The sequence below is a fragment of the Anthonomus grandis genome, chromosome 13 (assembly GCF_022605725.1).
Source record: "Anthonomus grandis grandis chromosome 13, icAntGran1.3, whole genome shotgun sequence".
In the NCBI taxonomy this organism is placed as follows: domain Eukaryota; kingdom Metazoa; phylum Arthropoda; class Insecta; order Coleoptera; family Curculionidae; genus Anthonomus; species Anthonomus grandis.
In genome coordinates this window covers 18,115,873-18,130,495 of record NC_065558.1, presented here as the reverse complement: position 1 = coordinate 18,130,495, position 14,623 = coordinate 18,115,873, and the positions used below count along the sequence as shown (strand labels likewise).

The 14,623-nt window shown below is 32.4% G+C and overlaps 1 protein-coding gene across 1 annotated transcript in view; it reads right to left on the bottom strand.

The window, feature by feature from the left end:
- Window positions 1-359: 359 nt before the first annotated feature.
- Window positions 360-14,623, bottom strand: part of LOC126743748 (uncharacterized) — a 234,638-nt gene continuing 220,374 nt past the window's right edge. Inside the window, exon 7 of the mRNA XM_050450966.1 lies at window positions 360-1,193. The gene's annotated coding sequence lies outside the window, so the exon portion shown is untranslated. The remainder of the gene's footprint in view (window positions 1,194-14,623) is intronic.

Below are 14,623 nucleotides of genomic sequence, written 5' to 3'. Positions count from 1 at the left end.
GCGTGGACCGTAGCGAGTGTCAGCGGCATCCCTACTATAAGCAAAAATGCCTCGCCTGCGTTAGTACACATGCACCGAACTCGCTTATTCAAGCCAATGTATTTTTATTGAAGTGCGACTGCTGGTTTCTTTATGCTGTGGTTTAAACTATGGACGGAGAAAAAATTGATAAACTTATCGTTATAGGCACTATTATTAAAACTAATTTTTTTTTAAGTAACGGGTAATTTATGTATTACCATACAATTATAAAATGACTTTACAGTTAGTTATTTAACATTTTTAAGCATTTCCTATATTAATTGCATCTTCTTGCCAAGAAACTGCCCCTGAATCAGAGTTAAAATATCCCTTTAATGCATCTCCTATTTTGATTGCTCCATTGGAGCATTTTCCACCAATGTTAGATATACTTGTAAAAACTGGTGCTTCATTTTCTGTTCTCTCTTGCTCTAGTACGGTCAAGAAGACATTCTCATTTCTAAGGAAGTTATGCAAACAGAGACTAGATAAAATTATTTTATCTGCATTTTTTGGGTGAATCTCTATTATATTTAAGAATATTCTAAACTTTTGACAAAGAATCCCAAAGGCATTTTCGGAGACTCTATGAGCTCTGGAGAGACGATGATTGAAAATTCTTTTATCTTGTGACAATCCGCGTCCTGAGTAAGGTCTCATTAAATAAGTTTTACAAGGGAACGCTTCGTCTCCCACTATTACATGTGGTAAAGGTTCCCCATTTATAGTAACTGGTCGATCCTTAGGCATTCCAAATGTTCCATTTTTAAGACTTTTTCCCATATTCGAATCAGTAAATATTCCACTATCGCTATTTGTACCGTACAATTTAACATCCACGGCAATGAACCTGTATTGTGCGTCTACCATCGCCAATAACACTACTGAGAATGATTTCTTATAGTTAAAATACAAGGATCCACTTCTGGAAGGTGCTTGTATAGTAACATGCTTGCCATCTATCACAGCCATACAATTAGGAAAATTCCAAGTACTTTCAAATTTGTTTGCACAATACCGAAGTAACTCTGTTGTGGGTTGTGGCATTACAATATTTCCTAGAGTCTCCCAAATAACATTGGCGGTATAACTTATAATCTTATGTATTGTGGAGTGTCCTATTCTCCAAGTTAAAAGAAAGTGTCTGGTAGTCTGCCCCTGTTGCCAAAAACCTGAAAAAGAACACCATACTTAATAATGTATTCTATATAAAAATATATTTTTTTACAACTGTTAAAAATAGTATTTGTTTTTTAACTGATTATAATACTAGTGCGAGAAATACATTCAACTTTGTGTGCGAATTTTCATTTCGTGCCCTTGTTAAATAAATAAATATTTTTATATTCCGCGTATAGTTAAATACTATTACACATTTTTTTAGCCGAGGTTTGTAAGCAGAGGTGGAAAACTTTAAGAGACGCTTTCCAGAGAGCAGCAACCGTGCCAAGCTACCGTGAAAAATAAAGTATTTCAAATAGTAAATTCATACGAATTGCAAATGTTATCAAATTCCTCCTCTTTAATAACAGAAACTTCTAGTGAGAGTCAAATACTGGGTCACAATCAGACACCATCCCAAATTCATGAGACAGTACCACTTCAGCCACCAATGCAAATACAGTCACCTATGCAGAATCCACCATCTGTACAAACTTGACCGCCAGTGCAACAACACATCTCTGTACAAGATAAATCGTCTACATTTTTCGGGAAAACATACTATTCACAATTCGCAACTCAATTACCTCACTCATAGACACCTCACTAATCTTGCCCATTTTTGTGAAGAGATATGTTTTTTAGTTTATTTTTTCTTTGTGTTTTCTTAGGACTATTTTGTTAGTTAGTGTTTATTTTTACAATCATATTATCAAACATAAAATCAGTTTATTTTGTTGCGTTAAATAAAAAATTATGTTTTCATATCACTTCAAAATAAATGTTTGGACTAATTAAATCAATCATTTGCTTACCTTAGAAAAACAGTTAGCCTCTCTTGTGGACTGATGCTCTGCCGAAATTTAGTATTTTGTTTCGTCAAAGAAATGCGCAAAAGATCGAATAGTTCATTACATTTTTCTGAGGACATTTGATAGTACTTATAGAACTTCTGTTCATCTTGCTGGAGACGCCCGAAAAGTGTATGGAATTCGCCCTCATTCAATCTTGCACGAAATATGTCATGGATCCAATATTTTCGTTTAGTTCTCTTTTTCCTTTTAAATTCATCGCATAAAGCAACTGCAAGAAATATAAAATCGTCTGATGAAGATATCTTGACGACCTGAATAAGAAAACCAAAAACTGAAAATTCTGTGCTGCGTTGCACTGTGTATACTGTCTCGTGCTGCTTAGGTGGGAATTGATGCCAGAAAACACTGCTTCGTGCTGCGCTGCTCTGTTCTGTGGCGCGCTGCTCGATGCTGGTTAGATGGGAATCTGCCTTTAGGCTACAAAAGCATTTAAAACACTATAGGTCGCAACTTTGTTGGCGCCTTGGTTCGTATTATAAGCTAACGAAGTAAATATCTGCTAATAACATAAACAACACCCTCGTAAAAATATAGGTACAAAATATAGAACGTCTTAATTAGTGCTATAAAAATCCAAAGAAACATTATTAATAAAAATTCTATAATTGTCATAAATGCGTCATAAAACTATTTTTATTAATAATTAATAATCAACAATAATACAAACAAAAAAAATACTATTTTGCAGATAAAAATGAATCAAATAAAATAATTTTTGTTGGGCACCATAAATAAAACGCATACATTAGTTAAGTATTTTTTATTAAATAAACATTTTCTGTACTCTATCAAGAACACACATATGAGTATTTTACTAAAGGACTGTAAAATTTTCTAACATTTGGTCAACAGTTGCAAATGATCCATTTTAAAATTATAAGATTCATATAAAAAACTAATTGCCTATAAAATTATTGCTCAACAAAATTTTATTGTAGATCCTAAAAATTATTATCGGATATTGTTTGTTTTTTATTGGAGTGATATGGATTCTAACGTAATATGTCATGTTTTAGTCAGTATAATTGCAAAAAATATACTAAGAGATAATACAATTATTTGTAGATAAATCTGGAAGTAAATATGCTAATAAAAAAACATCAATTTTTTTAAATAATATTGTCATTTCTTAAAATTCAAGCTGAAAAATGTGAAAGAAAACAAATTTACCTAACATATGCAAATTTATATAAACTTTCAATAGTACATACGCTAATTACAAATTTTTCTAGCAGATACATATTTTAGGGACAACATCCAGGGACATATTTACGTGCTTTTTTATATATTTATTTTTATTTTAATATGAGATCTATTTTTGCAAAGTTTTACATATTAAAACAAAAAACAAGCCGCCAAAGTTGATCCTAAATCTAAAATTTTTATTTCTCTAACAATTTGATAGCAAAAAATTAAAACTTCCTCGTGAAAATTGGTTGCTAAAAGATGCTTTTTAGCAACCATTCTTCATTTATTTCCTAACACTTTATACAGTTCAAAGCTAACGCTGAGACAAAGCCATGCCTATTTATGATATAAATACTCCAGTTTCTAAGCGGTCTAAAAGATATGTGTACAAACTTACAGTATTTTATGTATAGACTGTTTGCAGTAAAAAATTGTATGAAACCTTAATTAATAACTATTTTTATAGAGTAACGGAGCTTATAACTGGCGAGACAAGAATAAGATTTATTACAGTAGTAAGGAATGGTTGCAAAAATTTCATCATTTCTAGGGTACGTAAAGGAATTTGTAATAAAATAGTTGCTCAAACCCTTAAGCTAGACTTAACGTTCTAAAACTTCTCCTTGGTAAATATTAAGAATGTTGATAAAAAAAATATCAGAAAACATGCGAACTTTGAGGCGCCCATAAATTAATATTCCAAAGAGGAGCTACTTTATAAGTCACCTGTTAGTTTATTTCTGTAGGGGTAGTAGAACTATTTTATGGCTTAAATATTACAAATAGAAAACCACAATAAAACATATTTAAAATAGTTTTAAATTAACAAAATAAATAAATTTATTGACACATATTTAAAAATCAAAAAATCTGTTAATTTTTAGATTTTAATATGACTTAGAACCTTTAATAATAGCTTATAGACATATATTAATCTTATCAATTGACTTACCATATGCCCAATAAAAGATATCAATTACAATAATAAATTATCAATTAAACGAGCATTTTATATATAGTAAGTGTTTAATTTTTAATGAACCATTAACTGCTTATCAAAGTGCAATTTAACATAAATTAATTCAATAAATACCTATAATTAACTTATCTTATGAATTAAGATATAATGCGCCCAAAAATTAAATTATATAATACTGAATTCCATGTTATTAGAAAATTCTAGCATTAGGTAAATGGCTTTTATTACGTTAATAAAAAATATATTTATTAAAGTATATTTTACATAATGCTCCCCAATCTTATACATTCTGTATCTAGACTGTATCTAGTTAATTATCAATCTTTTTATGTCGGTCATTGTTTGTTCTCGCTACATGGCTAGTCCAGGTCCAGTTTAGGGTAGTTATCCAACAAAGTTTGCTACTTCTGATTGCCTGCGGATGGTGGCATTAAAAATCCAATCATACAACGATGTCCCTTACATTATTCTCTCCATTGCTTTTTGGGTAACTTGGAAATCGTTATTTCTGTTAACGTTAGAGTTTCTGCACAATATTGAATTACAGGCAGAATACATTGATCAAACATTTTTCTTTTGGAAATGACTTATTGGAATACTTGATCTACAAAGATCTGGCAGTCTTCCAAATGCAGCCCAAGTTAGGGTTATTTTTCTTATTAACTGGCATGTTTGGTTATCCCTACCGATTTTCATCACGTGGGCCAAATACGTATAGGAAGTTACTGGATTGATGTTCTTGCATTTCACTATACTAGATATTTTTGGCGTGGTTTTTTAGGTTGGTCATGATTTGAGTTATAGAAAAGTTTATCTGGAATCCAACCCCCCTTTGCAGTAGTGAAGAATTCTTGCAGCATTGTCTGTGCCTGGTCAAACCTGTCTATGATAAGTACGATATCGTCGGCAAACTTGAAGTTAGTTAAAAAATTTTCGTCTGTATTAATACCCATTCTGTTCCGGTCTATCTATTCCAGGACTGCGAATAGCTTTGGAGAAATAGTGCCTCCCTGGCGAACCTCGCGATCTTTCAATAGAAGGTATCCTCGTAAAGCCTTACACAAGCTGTAGCATGGTTACAGAATATATTCAGTGAGGGAGGAGTACCTATACACTAAGCCATTGCTTTTTGGTTGACAGAATTAAAAGTTTTCTCAAAGTCAACACCAAGATCAAAGGTTTATTGTATAAATAGACTATTCAATCAGCGTTTCGATGGCTTGTAGGTGATCATTTATTCCATATTTTCCAAAACCGGCTAGTTCAGGAAACTGGTAGAAGTCTAGTTTTGATATTAGCCGTTTGCGATTATTTTCATAAATCGCTTGTTCAAGTGGATTAACAAGCTATTCGGCGTACAGTTGCTCAACTGAGTCATATCCCCTTTTTTATGCATTTTTATTATTACTATTTTGTCCAATTTGGACGGTGCTGCTGCATTTAAGAGGCACCTTTAGTAAGGTTTGACCTCCTACCCTAACTGCCTCAATAATAATTTGGTCATTCTTTTTCTTCATCTCGTTCAGTGATTTTGATTCCCTTTCCTGATCTTAACATTCAACTTCGTTTCTATTCGCTTCTTTGTACAGCTTTCTGTAAAACTTTTTCACGGTCTTCATGACCTCATCTTATTTAATGTTTTTGTCCTTGTCCTCTCTGCAAGTTTGGACATATTTCTCTTGTCCGTAGCGAGAACTCTTCTTAAGCTTTTCCCCCCTAAACCTTTTGTTTCCTTTAATGACAGTGGTTAGGTGGTGTTATAGTGCCTTACGTATCTTGTTAGCCTTATTGATAGCTCTATTTAACTGTCTTAGTTCGTCACTGCTTGTGTCGATTTCATTCTTCAGCTCTCTACGTTTCTAAGTTTCTAACGTCATAAGATTCTTTGTGCCTCTGCTGATTTCATCTTCCTTTCCTTCGCACTTTTTACCTCCTTTAACAGGCAATAGTTTATTGTTTCTTTGTTCATTTTCTTTAAATCTGCCTCCTCACGACTATTTCAAACAGTCTCCTCATAACACTACGTATTTTCTATAGGAGTCCTATTTGATGCTTTTTGTTTATTGTTTTAGTTCTGATTTTCTTAAGAGTTGTTGTGATCTTATCTCTGGCTAGGCTATGATCACTTCCTATTGCAGCAGTCGTTAAGGAACGACACATCACGCGCCATATTTCTGTTGTTTGTAATTAGAAAGTCTATTTCGTTTCTAGTTACCCATTTTTTTGAAAAGCATCCTAACTCGTTGTCGATATCTGTGATAGACTGAAACAGCTCAATGCCGTTTCAGTTTTATTTATTTCGTGTCCTAACTTGGAATTAAAGTGGCCAATAATTACGACGCGACGTGTTTTGTGATAGACTGCCCAATTGCTTCGTTTGGATCTTCATAAAATGTTTTGACTTCTTCGTCTGGATAATCAATTGTTAATGTATTAATTTAAATTATTTTAATGCTATGTTTTGTGTTCAAATTCAAGATGCAAAATGATTCTTAAAATTATACTCCTTTTTGTTCGATATTTTCGGTATGTTTTTTATGGACCGTAACATGGGGATACTTTAATTACGGGTCAAACTTTGATCAAAACTTCCTAAAATAGTTGCGCCATCATACCCCCACCATTTCCCACAGTACGACAATGAACCTGGACATCTGCTTGGTTCATTAGTTAAGCCAGTTAGTTGAGAGTCGCACACCGCCGTAATTGTGCATCGATGTTAAAAAATATTATCATAAAGTCTACACGTGGTTTGCTCTGTTTTTGTAAGTCAGCAAACTTCAAGGCTATAAAGGTAAGTACATATATTACCATTATGTTCTTTCTTGTATTAACTTTAATGTGTATTACTTAGTAGATTTCAAAAAGATTTTAGTGAAATTTAAGTTAAGGGTTATTTATAGAACCATGTTTGTTCCACGGGGCTATAGGGTAACATTGATCGCTTAATCAAAGTTGCCCCATTAACATATATTATAATTATCTTTCCAGAAATTATTAAATTATTATTATTTTTTTCTTTCCAGAAATGCCTCGCGAGCATAAAAGGGTGCTGGGGAGCAGACATTATATAAATTATACTCCTGAAAAGCTGGAGCATGCATTGAAAGTAGTGGTGGATGGTATATGCTTAATACGAGAAGCTTCAAAGCAATTTAATATTCCTTTTGGAACTCTCTATAATAAGTACAAGGGAAAACATATTAGTAAACCAGGTCGTCCTACTATTTTTATCAAACACGAGGAAATAGCAATACTGAAGGCGGCTTCAAAATGTGCAGACTGGGGATTTCCATTAAGTCTCATGGACATAAGGATGCTGGCCAAGTATTACTTAGACCAAAAGGGTGAAGTTGTTAATCAATTTAAAAACAATATTCCTGGTGCTGATTAGACATATAGTCTTCTAAACAGGCACAAAGACTCTTACGGGCAAAGATTAGCTACTAACATAAAAAGGGCGAAGGTTGCGGTGTCCAAAGAAACTTTAAATATATTTTATGATAATCTAGAAGTGGAAATAAGAGATCTTCCCAGTGCAAATATATTTAATTATGACGAATCGAATCTTTCCGATGATCCAGGGAAAAAACGTGGTGTTTATAGGCATGGCGTAAAATACCCTGAGAAAGTTATGAACCACTCAAAAAGTTGCACTACCGTTATGATATGTGGGTCCGCTGATGGGACTCTATTACCTCTATACGTGATTTTTAAAAGTCTACATTTATATGACTCCTGGAAAAAGGGTGGCCCAAAAGGACTCCCATGTTGTAAACAAGCCATGTTGCAGTCTAGGGACTAGATTTAACCGAACACCAAGTAGATGGTTAGATGGGGCAACATTTCGTGATTGGTTTTTAAGCAGTTTTCTTCCCCATGCAAAACCTTTAGATGGGCGTAAGGCTTTAAATGGTGATAACCTATCTTCCCATATGGATCCCGAAGTTACGAAGTTGTGTGCAGAAAATGAAATTGATTTCATCTGTTTCGTTCCAAATTCGACTCATCTTTGTCAACCACTTGACGTCGGATTTTTCAGGCCATTAAAAGCATCCTGGAGAGCTATACTTTCAGAATGGAAGTTGCAAAACTTAAGACTCTCAACGGTTCCTAAGGACACATTTGCTAAACTTCTAAATAAGACATTGAACTATATGGATGCAAGACTTCCACGACAGAAGTCTGATACTTCAATAAAATCAGCGATCAAACGTAATTTAATAAGTTCATTTAGTGCTTCTGGTATTTACCCTCTAGACCGAGAACAAGTTTTTACAAAATTACCCGATAACCGATACCAGGGGGGGATACCGATGCCATAGATCCTACTGCTGACGTAGAAAGCGCCCTTACTACAATGTTAAAGGAGCAGCGATTTGGCGATCCGAATCAACCAAAAAGGAAGAAGAAACGGTTAGATGTTGCACCTGGTTGTAGTATATCTACGGCATCAGTAAAAGCTCAGAAAGATAACATTACACCTGGATATAGTTTTCCTACAGCAGTCTTAAATAATATTTCTGACAGCGAAGACGACATGAACTTGTTGGAGCTTCGACAGGAAATCAATAAAAGTTCAGAACAGCCTTTACGTTCAGAAAAGCTTGATATATATGAAGTTGGCCAATATATTTTGACAAAATTTTTTTCGCAGAGAGGCAAAAAAACTTACAAATATCTATGTAAGATTACTGAAATAGATCCCGAGATTTTAGTTACCGGTCTTAAAGCTATTAGTACAAACAAAACCAAATTTAAACTCGTGCCGGATGATATTTCTGTGATCAAAAATGAGGATATTATTGCAAAATTAGACGAAGATCTGAATGTTTATTATGAATTTTCCTCCAGCATTCCTGTCGTTGAAGTTTAGATAATATTTTTTAATGTATTTTCGAAGTGGTATTTTCTTTTGTTTATGTTTTCGAATGAATGATAATAATTCTGACATGGTTTATGCTCAATAATATGTAACTGCTAAATATATTTTTCATAAGTAAAGCGAGTTTTTTATTTTTATTATTTATTAACAGAAAACTATTTTTATTAATAAAATGGTCTTATTTTAAGTTTTTGTTTTTTGTATAGCCTAAATCTACAATTTAAAAACATTTTATTAATTCAAGGCACTTTTTAAAAGGGGTTACTTTACAAATCCATACAAAATAAATTGATGATCAAAGTATCCCCAACTTAAATATATCTTTGATCACATAATTTTTTATTTTTTTTCTCGAAAATATGTAGTTTTTCAAAGTTTATTTATTTGTAGCATGTTTATCAAATAAAACCGATTGCTAAGGTTATTTTTAATTACTGTAAAACCATATTAGAGTAGCTAGAATCCCAAATGTAGAAAAAAATTGATCAAAGTATCCCCATGTTACGGTATAAGTAAATCAATACCTCCTGCCCTTTCGTCATTATCCTTATAGAACATTTAGTTTTAGCCGTACTCCACCTCGGTGGCTATTGTGGATTGGTGGAGGGTCTATGTGGTTTAAAGTGTTAAGTACATAGCAATATATAATTTAACTTAAAAACATGATCAGTAATCTTTATATGGCAGTTACAAAAATCTTCTAATACTGGACTTTCAACAGCAGCTATTATATATAATATGACTTTTACGCGCGCATAAATAATAAATTTATATTTACGCATCAAATTGGTGAAAACAATCTATTGGGCATTTAGTAGCCTGAAATTAATATAAATATATTTACCCGATTCATTGGGCTATAAGCTAAGTGCCTAGCAGATATATTATAGGCACGAAGAAATCTTAAGATCCTCAATATAAAATGCCAGTCGCTAGTAGAACTTGTGATTTTTTATGCGGCAATAAATTAATAATTAATTATCCAGGGAGAAAGCAATTTATTAAAACCACCTGTTAATATATTTTTATCGGATGATAGGAGAACGATTTAACGGCCCCAATATTATAAATAAGATTACCGTTAATGATAGAATATAGCAGCCAATAAAACCTGTAAACTATACGTCAATAACATCGCGTTGCGTCCATCCTATAAATGCGCCCAATAAAAGATCTCTATAAACTGGTACTAACTCGCCGATTAAACAAAAAATTTGATCTTTGAATTTTAGAATTTAATGCTAATAAATGTTCATTTAAATTAAATTAAATTAAATTAAATTAAATTGAAAACGTTTAATATTAGCGTATAGATATGTGCATTAATGTTATAAATTGACCTACCATATCCCCTATAAAAGCTACCCATTACATGAATATTTTAATTGTGAGCCTTTAATTTTTAATGTACCAATAACTGTTTATCGAAATGCAATTTAATATAAATAAATGCAACAAAAATTAATTAATCTTATAAATTAAAAAAATATATATATTATTAACCATATTTTCAGTTACTAGAAATTTCGAATATGCCCCTTTTGTTACGCAACATGTTTCTGAAGCGTATTTTATGTAATTCTACCCAATATAGCAGTGTGCGCTCCCAACTAAAAACATGGTCTTGTAATATATTTAGCTTTAAATGTTTCAATAAACTTAAGTACATAGCAAAACATAATTTACCATAAAAGCAAACCTAATTATATTTATGGCGTAGCTGGGTCCCAAATTAATAAATCTTCTAATAATGAACATTTTGCCTCTTGAATTGACATTAAATAATTTAATTTTTAATGCCCCTACAAATAATAATTTTATATTGACGCACCTAATTGGATGAAACAATCTGATAAGCATTTATTAACCTGATATTAATAATATGAATATATTCCCCTGATTTATTTGGAATATATTGCTATTTAATTTGTACGCCAAATAAAAAATAATAATTCGTTACTTTTAATTAGAATACTTTAAATGTATCTAAATTGCGCTGAATATTGAAGACTTTATGTAAAGCAGGCTTAATTTTGTAAGTAACGTTAAAATTCATAGATGGCACTAGACATAAATTGTCGAATATGTATGGTTGTATATGTATTCAATTATTTTCTTTGAATTTTGCCGATAAAAAATCGCAATCAGGCTGTTTTGGTCCCCCTTCTCCTCTTGGACGTCTTATAGGGAAGTCATTAATTGGCGGGAGTTTCAAAAAGTTCTCGTATGCGCTTGACATGGTTTGATTACTCCCCTGCCCCCCTAGTCTGTGGACGTCTTTCATGGACATCCCCTTTAGTAAAGTAGAACTTCATTTCGTGTAAGTACTAAATTATCTGTTTATTATAGAATTTGTGATATTGTATCATATTTTTGATAACTATAACGCATATAAAACTTTATTAATTAGGTTAGGTTGTTTTCTTTGTTACCTTATGATAACGCCAGACTAATATACTACCTATTTGTATCGTTATATTTTTTTCCTACGTCAATTTTGTTCAAAGTTCTATGTGATCATAGTGCCATGCAGTATTTTTCTTTCTAATACCGTAAGTTTAATTTTTTGATATTTGATAGACATGGCTCTATATTAGAGAATATGCTCTCACAGTAAAACATTTATCGATGAAGAATCTAGCGATGAAAATAACGAAGCGGACATAAATGATCTGCCCGAAATCATGAAAGGATTGATTAACTGAGCCAACTGAGTAATATTCATGAAGCCATTAACCGATTGCATCTTTTTCATACATAAAAGACGATATCGAGACGATATTATAGAGATTTTTCAATCAAAGCCAGATTACTCCGAATATATAAATAAAACGCTAGCAGAACTATTTGAACTTTTTTTTGACAGATCGAATCAACGAATCGATCTTTTTGGAATTAATCTGATCTTACTACAACATCCAGTCAATTAAAAATAAAATGCATTAATTCGAAGCATAGCTGAACTAAATTTTGATTTCTTGTGCCTAACTGGACATTTGCTAAAGTTCAATGAAGTAAACGCTTTTAAACTGGAGCAATATAAAGTTGCAGCTTTTTCAACTAGAGTACATAGTATTGAGAGAGGTACCATGATATTAGTTTTTTCTCTCTGCGAGGGACAATGTCCTGGTTGGAGATTTCAACATGCCTTTAAACACCAGTCAGAATATCACTCTTACACTTCTTGATCTCTTGGAGTCAAACGGTCTATATCAAGCAATCTTTCAGCCAACACGTGTAGAGGCTTGCTTAGACAACATGTTTGTTAGTTTTAAGTTTGACTCACTCTCAATTTAGATATTAAATCCTCATCTTTATATAATTTGGGTCAACAAATCAGTTTTTTTAGTACATCTAAACTCAATGTATTACTTGAAAAAGAATCATTCAAACTCTAACTCAAAGTCATTGAAAATGTATCTTGGGATTTCATTGATACTATATAGAGTTTGATATCGAACAAAAATTTGAAGTTTTAATGGATCTCCTAGAGGTTGCGTACTTACAATCTTTTCTGTAAAGAGAAATTCCTGTAAAATCTGATTAACGGCACAGTAGGTTAATTTGTTTAAGATTGGTATCAAAAAGAGTCTGAATTTCTTGAATGAGGTCTGAAAGCAGTAATGCAGTGAGTGATTGGATAGAGTTCAAAAGATTTAAAAATAGAAATAGGACTGCTATAAATAAAAAAATGGTAGCTAATGATAGAGGAATAGACTCTTCCAGTAACCAATTATAAATTCCAAATAAGGTAAGTCAAAAAACAAACGTGCTGTTGACTGTGATATATCTTCCCAAGATTTCAATGGTTATTTTGCAGAGATAGTTCATAACTTAATAAATAATATTACAACTTCTGCCACTCCACCACTTCAATACTTGAGAAATGTAACTTCTATGTCTAACATACATTTGAACATAAAAAAACATGTTATAATGAAACGAGAGACGCAATATCAAAACTAAAAAATAAGAAGGATGCAGATATATTAATATTCTCATTCCTCTCATAAAGCTCTTTAGTCGGTACATCCATGAATGTGTATTTCCAAGGGTCTTAAAGAGAGCTCTTAATACACCTGTATTTAAGAAGGGAGACAAAGACCAAGTTACAAATTACAGACCAATTTTATTGCTGCCCATTATGTAAAAAATATGTGAAAATATCATGTTAAGATAACTTGTTCAATACTTCGAAAACAACAAGTTATTGAGTGACCGTTAGCTTGGCTTTAGACCTTCAGGGGAGGACCGCTGTTATGGGGATTCTTGATCTTGTGGATACGGCGATTGGCTCATTTAAGTGCGTAGACTTCTTTAGTGCCCTTTTCTGCAATCTCAGCAAAGCGTTTGAATGTGTCACCCACTCTTTTTTTTTTAGAAAAGTCCAATAATTTCAGCAAAAATAACATTGACACAGTTGTTCAATATTATCTGCGGAGGCAACTTTAGATATTGAGGTACCGCAGGGATTAATATTGGGTCCAATCCCATTTCTGATTTTATGAATGATCTTCCTTTTAGTTTTGAAGGTGTCAAATTTGTGCTTAAATATTTAGCAGAACGGATTAAAGGATGGTCTTTTCATTAAGAGAATTCAATGGTAACTAATGCGAATCTGTTAGGTTTCTTAGTGTGGAACTGAATTCGAGGTTGATCTAAGAGCTTCAGATTACGGGTTTGTGTGGTCAGCCTAGATCTGCAGTTCTTGCCTTGAGGGGTCTAGTGGGATATATATCTCAGGAAACCTTGAAAAGTGCATATTTTGCCATAGTAAAATGACCTATGCTATTTTAGAGTGGGGTGGTTCATCACATTCGACTTGCGTTTTTGGGCTGTAGAGAAAAGGTATAAGTTTCTAATGGGGTCTAAGGTATAGAGAAGATTGCAGGGTTATTTTTACACAGTGAAGTATATAAACTGTTGCTGATACATATATCCTGGAAAATCTTTTTTATATAAAAATAATAGGGATAAATACAAAACTTATTAAAACGTCCATAATCACAATACTAAAGGAAGGTTCAATATGTTTAAACCCTATAGCAGACTGGAGAGGTACTAGGGTAAACCTGATTTGCTGAGTGTCAGACTCTTTAACAAATTACCTTCACTAGCTAAGGAACTTTTCCCTAACCAATTCAAAAACAGATTTTTAATTAAAAAGGCGTCCTATAGTACTTCAGAGTTTTATGAACTTGGAGTCTTAGACATGTAGTATTTTTACGCCCTTAGTAGATCATATATTTGAAAAATATTTAGGTTTATTTAGAATTTTATACCTAGTATTAATTTAAGATATTTTGTGTTATTTTTGACTTTGTGTAAATGCTTGTACATTTTAACATATAATATATTTTTCTGTGTTGTATTTTTTGTGTTTTTACAATGGCCGTCATGGACTATCCTAATTTTAAGCAGATACAATACAATACCAGGAAAGACATTTTAATGGAATTCCAAAAACGATATGGTGACAGATGTTACGAGGAGAAACCGGTTTTTCTAAGTTAT